Here is a 12,746-nt window from a genome sequence, read left to right on the forward strand (position 1 = left end):
ACAGAGTTTGAAATCAGGGAGTGTGATGTCTTCAGCTTTGTTCTTCCATCTCAAGATGATTTTGGCTATTTGGGGCCTTTTGTAGTTCCATACAAATTTTAGGATTCTTTGTTCTATTTCTGTGAAAAATGCCATTGAAAATTTAATAGGGATTGCATTGACTATGTAGATTGCTCTGGGTAGTACAGACATTTTAACAATATTATTTCTTCTAATCCATGAGCATGGAATATCTTTTCATTTGTGTCTTCAATTTTTTCCTTATGTTTTGTATTTGAGGGTACACAGGTATTTTATCGCTTTAGCAAAATTTATTCCTAGGAATTTACTCCTTCTGATGCAATTATGAATAGGACTGTTTTCTTAACTTCTTTCTGATAGTTCATTATTAGTGTCTAGAGACACAACAGATTTTTGTGTATTGATTTTGTAACCTGCAACATTACTGAATTCATTATTAGCTCTAACAGCTCGCTGACCCAGTCTTTAGGGTTTTTGATATATAGTAACACATCATCTGCAAATGTCTTTTCCAAATTGGATGTTTTAAATTTCTTTTTCTTGCCTAATTGCTCTATGACTTTCGATACTATGTTGAAAAGTAGTGAGAGTAGGCATCCACATCTTGTTCCTGATCTTACAGGAAAAGCTTCCAGCAGTTCACTGTTGAGTGTGATGTTAGGTGTGGACTTGTCATATATGGCCTTTATTATGTTGAGGTATATTCCCTCAACCCACTTTGTTGAGGGTTTTTATCATGGATATTGAATTCTGTCAAATGCTTATTCTGCATTTACTGAGTTAATCATAGGATTATCTTTCAATTTATTAATGTGGCCTATCACCTGTTGATTGAAGACAGTAAACCACTCTTGTATCCCTGAAATAAATTATTGATAGGTATGTACTTAACTGTCATCTTGTTGATTGTTTTCTGGCTGTTTTTGTAGTTCTTCTCTGTTCTTTTCTTCTTCCCTCACTCTCTTTGTGGTTTTATGGCTTTCTTTAGTGGTATGCTTATACTGCTTTCTCTTTATCATATGAGCATTTAGTATAGGTTTTTGCATTGTGGTTACCAGAAGACTTACATATAACAACTTATACCTACAATAGTCTAAGTTTATAACTTAAGTTTGATCGCATTTTATTTTTTTTTTAACGTTTATTTATTTTTGAGACAGAGGGAGACAGAGCATGAACGGGGGAGGGTCAGAGAGAGGGAGACACAGAACCTGAAACAGGCTCCAGGCTCTGAGCTGTCAGCACAGAGCCCGACGCGGGGCTCGAACTTACGGACCATGAGATCGTGACCTGAGCCGAAGTCGGCCGCTTAATCAACTGAGCCACCCAGGCGCCCCTTGATCGCATTTTAAAGCTCACCTTCCACATTTTATATTTTTATGTTACATCTTTCTGTCTTATATACATCCTTTACTAATTATTATAATCAGTTATTTTTACTTTTGTCTTTGAAACTTCACTAGTGATTACTACCTTTTTACTATATATACTTTTGCAGTAAGAGTTACTCTTTCATACATTTTGTTATTAGTTTGTGTTTTTTCAGCTTAAAGAAGTCCCTTTAATACTTCTTTTAAGGCCAATTTAGTGGTGATAAAATCCTTTAGCTTTTATTTCTCTGGAAATCTCTTTCTTTATCTTTCCTTCAAGTCTCAAAGATAACTTTGCCAGGTAGAGTATTCTTGGTTGGAAATTTTTTTCTATCAGCACATTGAATATATCCTGCCACTCTCTTCTGGCCTGCAAATTTTCTGCTGATGGATCTGATGATAGTCTTAGGGGGTTCCCCTGTATATAACAAAAGTTGCTTTTGTCTTGCTGCTTTAAAAATTCTGTCTTTAAACATTTTAATTATAATGTATCTTGGGTGGGTCTCTGAGTTCATCTTAATTTGAACTCTCTGGGCTTCATGGATCTGGGTATGTTTCCTCCTCATATTTGGAAGGTTTTCAGCCATTATTTCTTATTTGAAGAAATAAAAGCCGTGTCGCAGATCACTAGTCTTAGGGATCTTGAGACACAAGCCCTGTTGCTTTTCAAACTTAGATACTTTGGGAGCTCATCTCCCAAGTTTAAGTCTTAAAAGTTATGGTGCCCAATGTGGTGTTCAAATCTTTTGCTCCTCATGGAGGAATTCTGGGTTTTGAGTTCCCTCCTGATTATGGGTCACCTGAGAGTGGGGTTTATGGTGAGACTCTGTTCCAGGCCCTTTTATCTGCTTGGATGTGGTTTTCTTCTCATTTGTCCAATGTGTAGTCATCACTCAGCCAGTCTTTAGTTTTTTTTTAGAGGAAAACTGTTCATATGTAGCTGTAGAGTCAGTGCGCCTGTGGGACAAGGGGAGTTCAGGATCTTCCTACATCACCATCATGTACCATTTTCCTCAGTTATTTTTATTATACATACACATTTTAGAGATGAGGAACTTACATAGAGAGGTAAATGTGGAAAGAATTTAGTTATCCAGCTGATCTTACAGATGGGAAATATTGTTAATTAGTAACTACAAGCAAACTGAATGCTTGGAAGGCAACCAAAATTATGTCATTGAATTTTTTTCTAACATTTATACAGAGAAGTATTTTTTTAACTTTTTTTTTAAAGTAATCTCTACACCGAACGTGGGTCTCAAACTCACAACCTGAAGATCAAGAGTTGCATGCTGTACTGACTGAGCCAGCCAGACATGCCCAAAGAGAAGAATTTATTAAAAATTACTGATTTTCTACTAAAAGCCCCTTTTCTTAACAAGATCCACACTATTGTTTTGGTGAGGCTTAACATTCATGTATTATAGATGGTAACAAAAGGTAGAGGAATTTAGAGAGGTCCCAGTTACATTGCTGGGTACAGTTATATTGCTTTAAAAGTATTAATCACACAATACATTTGCCAGGTAATCTGAAGACAAATGAGGTGAAAGTAATATGGCCAAATATCTAATTAGCTTGAGCCTTTGAAAAGTGGAACAGTTGTTGAAATTCTCCAATATGTTTAAGGTACAATTAGCTCCTGAGACTCTGGAGAGAAAACTCTTTGAAAGTATCTAAACTTGATCATAAACAGATTTGATTTTTCTTAGTGTTCCACATTCTGGGTAGAACAATATTACACAGCTAAGTCTGAGGCACAAGTGAAGTCTGCTGGACTCTCGCATTTGGCAAGGACACTTGGAGAACACTGGAGAAGTGCACAGTGCAATGGTTTGCTGTACCAGAGGACAGGAGAGCTGGAAAAGGACTGTGTACGTTTGTTAGGTTAGTTATGGTGTCTCTAATCTAAACCCTGGAGAGAATTTAGAGCTGTTAGTAGTACTATTAAGCCAAGTTTAGACTAAGATAAAATACCACTTGTTGAAATTCAGGTAACCTTATTTTTGTGGTAAATAACTACATAATGAACAATATATCTAAAAGATTACGTTGTTTGAAGTCAACAACGTTAATTTTAAGAAGAGTTAAATTATAATGTATATATAAAGCAAATAATCATGTATGACCTTATTACCCAGGTCTTCCCTTTCAACTTGCCTTTCCTTTTTATGGGCTTATTACCCATGATTTTAGATAATAATCCCAAGGGAAAAAAATTTGTGTCCTTAACTATTTAATCACAGTAAAAAAGGAAATATTTCTTTTATTATTTCTTAAGAAAGGCTTGATTTCTCACTGTTGCTTATGAAAGAGCCATTTAAAACAACTATTCTTTTGGTCAATTTGTATTGTATCTTTTTTTAAAAATAAAGACAATATATATAAAAAAATAACAAGTGTACACACATAAATATATACATATGCTGATAACATTCTGTATGCAGTGCTCCTGTGGTACCCTTATTTTTATTTTTCAATTGTCTCAGTTTTCAGTTCTTCTAACATAAAATGTTCAGATTATATGAATACAGATAGTAACTGCCTACAGTTTAAGAATGAACAAAAACACAGACGCATGCAGCACCTGGGTGGCTCAGGCCAGTTAAGCATCCAACCCTTGATTTCAGCTCAGGTCATGATCTCACAGTTTGTGAAATCAAACCCCGCATCTGGCTCTATGCTGACAATGCAGAGCCTGCTTGGGATTCTGTTTCCCTCTCTCTCTTTCTCTCTGCCCTTCCCCTGCTCATGCACACATTCTCTCTCTCTCTCTCAAATATAAACTTTAAAAAACAAACAAAACACTTAAGCAATGCTTTGACCCAATGAATTCCTGATTAACCATCTCTCTTCTCTAAATTTCCATCAAAATCCAATTTTACTATACTAATAGTTCTTCAATAGTTTCAAACATTTCTTAAAATCCTGTTAGTAAGAGGATAAATCTGGACAAAAACAAGGTTGTCTACATTAAAAAAACAACAACACACCAATAACCTCCAACATCATCTTGTACAATCATACCATTTTGTAGTTGAGGAAACTAAGGAACAGAAAGGTAAAAATGATTTACAAGGGTAAGTAATTATTGAGTGATTCTTTATATCACTGATGAGCCAAGCAGTTTTATATAATGAGTATTTAATACATAATGACTGGTGGCACTGCTAATTTTCAAAAGGCTCCTTCTTAAGACACCGATCAGTTCCCAAATTGATTTGCTACATTAAATCTCCCACCAATAAACACATATAGATACTATACAGTATGGCATTCTTCCATAAACTATGTCAGCAGGAAATAAAAGAGATATATTTAACCTACCTTTAATGAGAACAATGGACAAAGACTTAAATACATTCTCCACAAGAGCAGAGAGCCAATTGGCTAAAAACACATATAAAAATCCCCTCAACTTTAGTCATCAAGGAAATGCAAATGGAAACCTAATGTGGGGGGGGGGGAATCCCTCATGTTCACACACAATAAAATGAACAAAGAAACGGTGGTATATATTCATAAATGGAATAGTGAACAGCTATTAGAATGAGGGAACCAAAACCATGTGAAACAAAATGCATGAATCTTACAAACATGTTGAATAAAAAAGAACACAGATAATAAATTACTGTATAGGGGTGCCTGGGTGGCTCAGTTGGTTAAGCATCTGACTTCAGCCCAGGTCATGATCTAATGGTGCGTGAGTTCAAGTCCCGTATTGGGCTCTGTGCTGACAGCTCAGAGTCTGGAGCCTGCTTCAGATTCTGAGTCTCCCTCTCTCTCTGCCCCTCTCCCATTAGCACACTAATGTGTGCTAGTCAGTCTCTCTCTCTCTCTTTCAAAAATAAATAAACCTTAAAAATTATTGTATAATCTCGTTCATATAATATTAAAAAATAAACAAAGCTAATCTGTGGTGTCAGAAGCCAGGAGAGCAGTTACTCTTGGTAGGGCTAGGGTGGTGGTTCTGGGAAGAGAGTGATTAGGAGGGGACCCAGAGGGCTTTCTGGGATGATGGTGATGTCATGCTCAGTTTCTTGACCCGGATGCTCACAGTATGAATGTACTCACTTTGTGAAAATTTACCAAGTTGTACACTTAAAATCTGTACAATTTTTAGTGTGTATGTTATACCTCAATACAAGCTACAATAAATATTGTAAATAAGATGCTATGACAGAAATATATATAAGGTGCCATGTGATCACAGAAAAGGGAGTCATTTAACTTAAATAATTAAGGGTACAATGGTATATGGAGAAAGTTGATTTAAATTGGGCCTTAGAAAAAAAGCAGATTTATCATATGAGTGGTAGGGTGGGATGGGGGTGAGGCAGATCTGTTTCATGTGGCGGACAAAATGTGAACAAAAAATGAAAAGAGCAGGCTGTGTTTTTAAAATCTCAAGAGGTACAAAATAGCTAAGGTGTAGGATAAATAATGGGAAAAAGGAAGAAGGGGGAAGAAAGGCTTATACAAAATAAGATTTGTAGCAGCTACGGCCAAAATGCTGGATTGTGGATGAGTCTGAATAATAACAATTGCTGCCATATATTGAGGGCTTACTATGTTCTGAGCATTGTGATAAACATTTTACAGATACAGTTTTAAGCCTTAATAAAAATAGTATGGTATTTTACAGAGGGATAGAAAGCAAATTGACACTAAAGGTTAAGGACTTGCCTGCAACTACAAACCCCAGCATATGTCTAAATTAGGATTCAAACTTGGATGTGGCTAGTTTCAAAGTCTAATCTTTCTCTACTATATAATTATGCCTTTCTCTGAAAAATAAAAGTTTTGGACTTCATTCTATAGCAAAGGGAAATATCAAATACAATTTGGAAGGAGTCCTTTTTATAGTTTACACTTTTCATAGACTTTTAAAGAAAGTCTTTATAGAGGGTTTCATCTGCCAGGTGAATAGTTTTTATTTCTTATGATTAAAATGGCTATTTCATTTGCTGGTTCATTTCAGTTAACTTTTCAATAAAGTGTGGCAGTTAGAACTACAAATAACATTTCTGGGTCTTTAACATTCATGGATTTCAACTTTATACTTTTGGTGACATCAATAAAAGGAAGGGCCACTGAAATCCACTTCTCCATACAACAATGGAAAAAACTGGCAAAGCTGGTCAATATCAACTTTTCTGAATTCTGGAAATTAACCCAAAGCTTGCAGTAAACTAGAGAGCATTTACCCAAGAAAACTGGCTGATTTTCAGTAAGAACAGCTTTGTATCATTTTAACTTGCCCTGATTCCCTCAAGATCCAACAGTAGCCTTGAAAAGTAACAGCTCAACATTCCCAGTTCAGCATAGTGGTCACTAGAATAAACAACACAGCTGGAGCTTGCTCAAAGCCACATCCCAAAGAACTGTCATTATTTGTCTTCTGTGGTGGATTCTGTGGATGATCCCACTTTTGGCTATATCTGATCTGTCTTGTAGCTTTGCCCACTGCAAGAAGCTTTCTCCCTTGAGGGGATGGAATGGTAGGGAGAGGAAACCATTAAAAAGAATTGTAGGCAAATGTCTTAACTTTGTGGCTGCCTAAGACAGTGGATAACAGCTGGGCAGACAACAAACTAACCAAAAAACTTAAAAGGAAAAACTGGTAAATAAGACGTCCATAGAAGCTTTGGAAAGCTCCACCTTATTCCTGGGAATCTAGAAGGCCATACATATGCAAAGGGCTGTGTGCATCTCAAGACCCTAGAAGACCCCAAGCTCTCACCTCTGGCTAAACTTGAGGCTCCACAAAAGCACGTCGTAGAGGATTAAGAAGAGCTGTCAATTGCTTGACTGTTTATGGTATGCCCCAACACACACATAGCCCTTTGGTAAAGACTGGGAGATTTATTGGTTCAAGTTATTTAAAGAAATCTCTGTCCAATCAATAGCTGGCCACTAAGCTGAGTAGAGACTTCAGTGACTGGATAAAAACATCACAATTCAACACTAGCAGACTGGTTCTACAGGAAATACTAAAGGGGGGTCATTCAAGCTTCAATGAAAGGACACCAAACACTAACTTGAATCCACATGAAGAAATAAAGAGCACCAGTAAAGGTAGCCATATAATAAATATAAAATTCAGTCTAAATATATTTTTTCTTCTGAGTCCTTTATTCTTTCATCTGATCTAAAAGACAGCTGCACAAAGCACCAAATATAAGTTTGTGTTGATGGGTACACAATGCATAAGATGAGTGGGGTTATGGGAGAGAACATATACATATAGGAGTGAAAGATTCTGCATACTTTTGAAATTAAATTGGTATTAATCCAAACAAGTTTTTTTATAAATTAATGTGTTAACTACAATCTCTAGGATAACCACATATGAAAATAATTTAAAAATATATATACTAAAAGAAACAACAAGGGAATAAAAATGATTCACTGTATAATACCCATTTAATATGAAGTCAGTAACGGGGGAACTGAAGAACAAAAACAGACAAAAACATACAGGAAATAGCAAAAATGGCAAATGGAAATCCTACCTCATAATTACATTAAATGTTCACTTACATTTAACCTTTTCAATTAAAAGGCAGGGAGAGGCAGAATGGATTTAGAATAAAATATTATCAAACTATATGTTTGATACATATTACATATATATTTTAAAGTAAAAAAAACCCAAATAAGTCAAAAGTAAAAGAACAGAAAAGACATAGCATGCCAAAAGTAACCAAAAGAGAACTAGGGTGCCTATATTAACATCAGAGGAAAAGCCTTTAGGACAAAAATTGTGGCTAGAAACCAAGAAAGTCATTATTTCACAATAAAAGGGTTAATCAATCAAGAAGATATAATAATTATATCTGCCTATTATGTGCCTAAGAACAGAGCTCCAAAACACATAAAACAAAAATGGACAACAGTGAAGGGAGAAATGGATATTTCAACAATAATTTTAGATTTCAATACTCCACTTTCAATAAAGAATAGAACTAAGAAGAAATAACAAGAGGAATTAGTACTTTGAGAGGAATAGAAATGAAACACAATATACCAAAACTTATGGGACACAGTGAAAGCAGTGATTAAAGGGAAACTTATAGCTGCATATGCCTACATTTAAAAAGAATGGTCTCAAATAAATAACCTAATCTTCCATGTTAAGAAATTTGATAAGTAAGAGGAAGCCAAACCTAAGGCAGGCACAAAGAGGGCACTGTAAGGAGTAGAGTGGTAATCAATAGGGAATAGAAAACCAATAGAAAAAAATTAACAAGCCCCAAAGCTGATTCTTTGAAAAGATCAATAAATCTAACAAACCTCTAGCTAAACTAAGATTTAAGAAAAAAGACTCAAATAACTAAAATCAAGAATAAATGAGAAATATTACTATTAATCTTATAGGTATATCTTAGAGAAAGAAAAGATACTATAAGAGAATACTATGGAAAACTATACGCCAACAGATAGGATAAGCTACACAAAATAGACAAATTCCTAAAGACATAAATTACCAAAATGGACTCAAAAAGAAATAAGACAATCTGACCTATAAAAGGAGATTGAATTACTAATTTAAAAAGTATCTACAAAGAAGAATCTAGGCCTAGATGGTCTCACACTGGTGAATTCTACCAAACAGTTCATACCAATCCTTCATAAATTCTTTCATAAAAATAGAAGAGGGAATACTTCCAAAGTCATTCATTCTGTACGGCCAACATTACCCTGATTCCAAAATCAGACAAAGACATCACAGGAAAGAAAAATAAAAGTCCTTATGAATACAGATACAAAAATCCTTAACAAAATACTAGCAAACTGAATCAATCAGCATATATAAAACTATACACCATGACCAGGTGTGATTTATCTCAGGAATAAAGATGGATTCAACATACAAAAATTAATCAAATCAATAATGTAATATACTGTATTAATTGCATAGGGGAAAAATCTCGATATGATCATCTCAACAGGTGCAGAAAAAGTATCTGACAAACGTCAACATCCAACAAGGTGGAAGCACAATGCAAGTTCCTCACCCTGATAAAAGTCATCTATGGAAGACTGACTGCTAACAAACATCATACTTAATGGTGAGACACTGAAATCTTCCTCTTTCAAAGTGGGCAGAAGAGAAGGATGTCCACTTCAACACTGTACTAAAATTCCAGCAAGGGCAATTAGGCAAGGAAATGGAAAGAAGCCAAATAGGAAAGAAAGCGGTAAAGCTATCTCTATTCTCAGATGACATATTATATATAGAAAATTCTAAGGAATGTACTAAAAAACTATCACAGAGCTAACAAACTAGTTCAGCAAGACTGAAGGACACAAGATCAATATATAAAAATTATTATTTCTATACACTAGCAACAATCAAAAATGAAATTTAAAAAGTAACTCCATTCACAGTATCATTAAAAAAAAAACCCAAACAACCCTTAGGAATAAACTTAATTAAGAAGTATAAGGTGGGGGCACCTGAGTGGCTCAGTTGGTTTAAGCGTCTGACTTCAGCTCAGGTCATGATCTCATGGTTCATGAGTTCGAGCCCCGCATCAGGCTCTGTGCTGACAGCTCAGAGCCTAGAGCCTGCTTCAGATTGTGTCTCCCTCTCTCTCTGCCCCACCCCCACTTGCACTCTGTCTCTTTCTCTCTCTCTCAAAAATAAAAACATAAAAAAAAATTTAAGAAGAAGTGTAAGGTATATACATAAAAGCTACAAAACATCCTTGAAAAAAATTAAAGACTTAAGTAAGCTGATATATATCACATGTTCAAGGATTAAAAGAAGTAATATTGTTAAGATGGCAATACTCCTGAACTGATCTACAGATGCACAGCAATCTTCATGGAAATTCTAACTGCTTTCCTTACAGACACTGACAAACTGATGCTAAAATGCACATGGAAATTAAAGGACACAGAGGAATCAAAATAACCTGGAAAAGGAACAAATTTAGAAGATTCACACTTCCCAATTTCAAAACTTACTATAAAACTAAACTAATCAAGACAGTGCAAGACTAGCATAAAGAAAGATATATAACAATGGAACAGAATTCAGAATCTGGAAACAAGCCCATACATACATGGTCAAATGATTTTCCACAAGGATGCCAAGACCATTCAATGGGGGAAGAAATAGCCTTTTCAACAAATGATGCTGGGACAACTGGGTATCAATGAGCAAAGAATGAATTTGGGTACCTACCTCACACTGTGTACAAATATAACTAAAAATGCAGACCCAAAGGTATGAACTAAAACTATAGAACACTTCGAATAAAACGGTATAAATTCCATGACCTCTGATCAGGCAAAAATTCTTTAGGTAGAATACTTAAAAGCACTTAAAAGCACAAGCAACCAAAGAAAATATAAACTGGATTTAATCACAATTAAAAACTTTTGTTCACTGTCAAAAAAAAATGAAGACAACTCACACATAGGAGAAATATTTGCAAATCATAATATATGAAATAAGGTTCTAGTATCCAGAATATATGAAGAAAATATAACGAAATAATAAAGAACAGTAACAATTAAAAATGGGAAAAGAATGGATACTTCTCAAAAGAAAATATACAAATAAGTATATGAAAAGATGCCCATCATCATCAGTCACCAGGAAAACGCAAATCAAAACTATGAGCTATTACTTCATATGTACTAGAAGAGCTATAATAAAGAAATATGGACAAGTGTTGGCAAGAATGTGGAGAAATGCAACCCTCATACGCTGTTGGTAGGAATGTAAAATGGTGCTGCCATTGTTCAAGAACAGTTTGGTAATTCCTCAAAAACTTAAAACACAGAATTAACACACGATTCAGCAATTCTACTGTTAGTATATGCCCCTGAAAACGGAAAACACATGCCCATACAAAAATTTAGAGACTTAATAAGCAGCAAAACTTCACAGCAGCATTATTTATAATGCCAAAATGTGGAAGCACCTCAAAAGTTCATCAACTGATGAATGGATAAAGAAAATGTGGTATATTCACACAATGGAATGATATATAATACAATACAGATAAGCTTTGAAAACATTATGTCAAGTGAAAGAAGCCAGGTAGGAAAGGCCACATAAATGTATGGTCTCATTTATATGAAATGTCAGAATGGGTAAAATCATACAGCCAGAAAGTAGATTATTGTTGCTAGATCCTGAGAGGAAGAAAGAATGGATAATGACTGCTAATGGATAAAGAATTTGGGGAAAGAATGAAAATATTCTGGCATTACTGGTGAATGATGCATGACTTTATAAATATGCTATAAGCCACTGAATTGTGCAATTTTAAAACAGTGAATTTTATAATTTGTGATTTATATCTCAAAAGATAAAATCTAAAAAGCAAAACAAAAATTTATAGTTTCTTAATCTATGACATGCAGTAATTGAGATTTTTTTTTTACTGCTGCAAAAATCTGAATCCGATGCTTTATGACAGGAGTGGTAGTGACTCATTTGCTGGGACATGAGCTGGCTATTTGCATCTCAGTAAGGCTTCACTGTTCTCAAATCATTAAGACACATGCAGTCTCTGAAAATGACAAAAATGTTTTTTCTCTGTTAAAAATAGCCCCAAACCAGAGAATAGATGGATTGTAGAATTGTTCATTTTCTTAGACGTGATAAAAGTATTATGGTCATAAGTGATTGTCCTTATCCTCAGAAGTATATCCACAGCTTTTTTTTAACATGGTATAGGAAAAAAACTATTCAATCTAGGTGGAGAATATCTGGATATTCTTATATTATTCTTTCAACATTTGTTATGTTTGAAAATTGTTTAATAGGATGTTGGAGAAATTGCCCTGAAAACAAAGCTATTCTTCAAAGCAGATGATTATGGTAATGAATAGAAAGTGAAGACATCTAAAAGAGTAATGATATTCCCCAAACTAGGAATCTGTTAAGGTCGTGCAGTATCTGTTTGGCAAAGTTCAGGCTGCATTACCTGGCAGCACCATTGTTTTGTAAAATAATGAATGTTAGCATGCTAGTTTTGTATTTTTCTTTTTTTTTTCTTTTTGAACATTTATTCATTTTTTTGAGATACAGAGAGTGAGCAGGGAAGGGGCAGAGAGAAAGACACACACACACACACACACACACACACACACACACACACACACAAAATGTGAAGCAACCTCCAGGCTTTGAGCTGTCAGCACAGATCCTAATGCAGGGCTCGAACTCATGAACCGTGAGATCACAACCTGAGCCAAAGTCGGATGCTTAACTGACTGAGCCACCCAGGCGCCCCTCACTGACTTAAATTATTAAAGAATTTAATAATCTCTGACTAAAAAAAGTTTGGTGACAGAATGCAGTGAGCTGCAGGGTAAATAAGAGGTGAG

At 35.0% G+C, this 12,746-nt stretch overlaps 1 protein-coding gene across 4 annotated transcripts in view; it reads right to left on the reverse strand.

The window, feature by feature from the left end:
• Positions 1 to 12,746, reverse strand: part of RFX7 (regulatory factor X7) — a 140,179-nt gene that overhangs the window by 18,870 nt on the left and 108,563 nt on the right. The window lies entirely within an intron of this gene.

This window comes from Herpailurus yagouaroundi, unplaced genomic scaffold (genome assembly GCF_014898765.1).
Source record: "Herpailurus yagouaroundi ecotype Mexico unplaced genomic scaffold, PumYag 184, whole genome shotgun sequence".
Classification (NCBI taxonomy): Eukaryota; Metazoa; Chordata; class Mammalia; order Carnivora; family Felidae; genus Herpailurus; species Herpailurus yagouaroundi.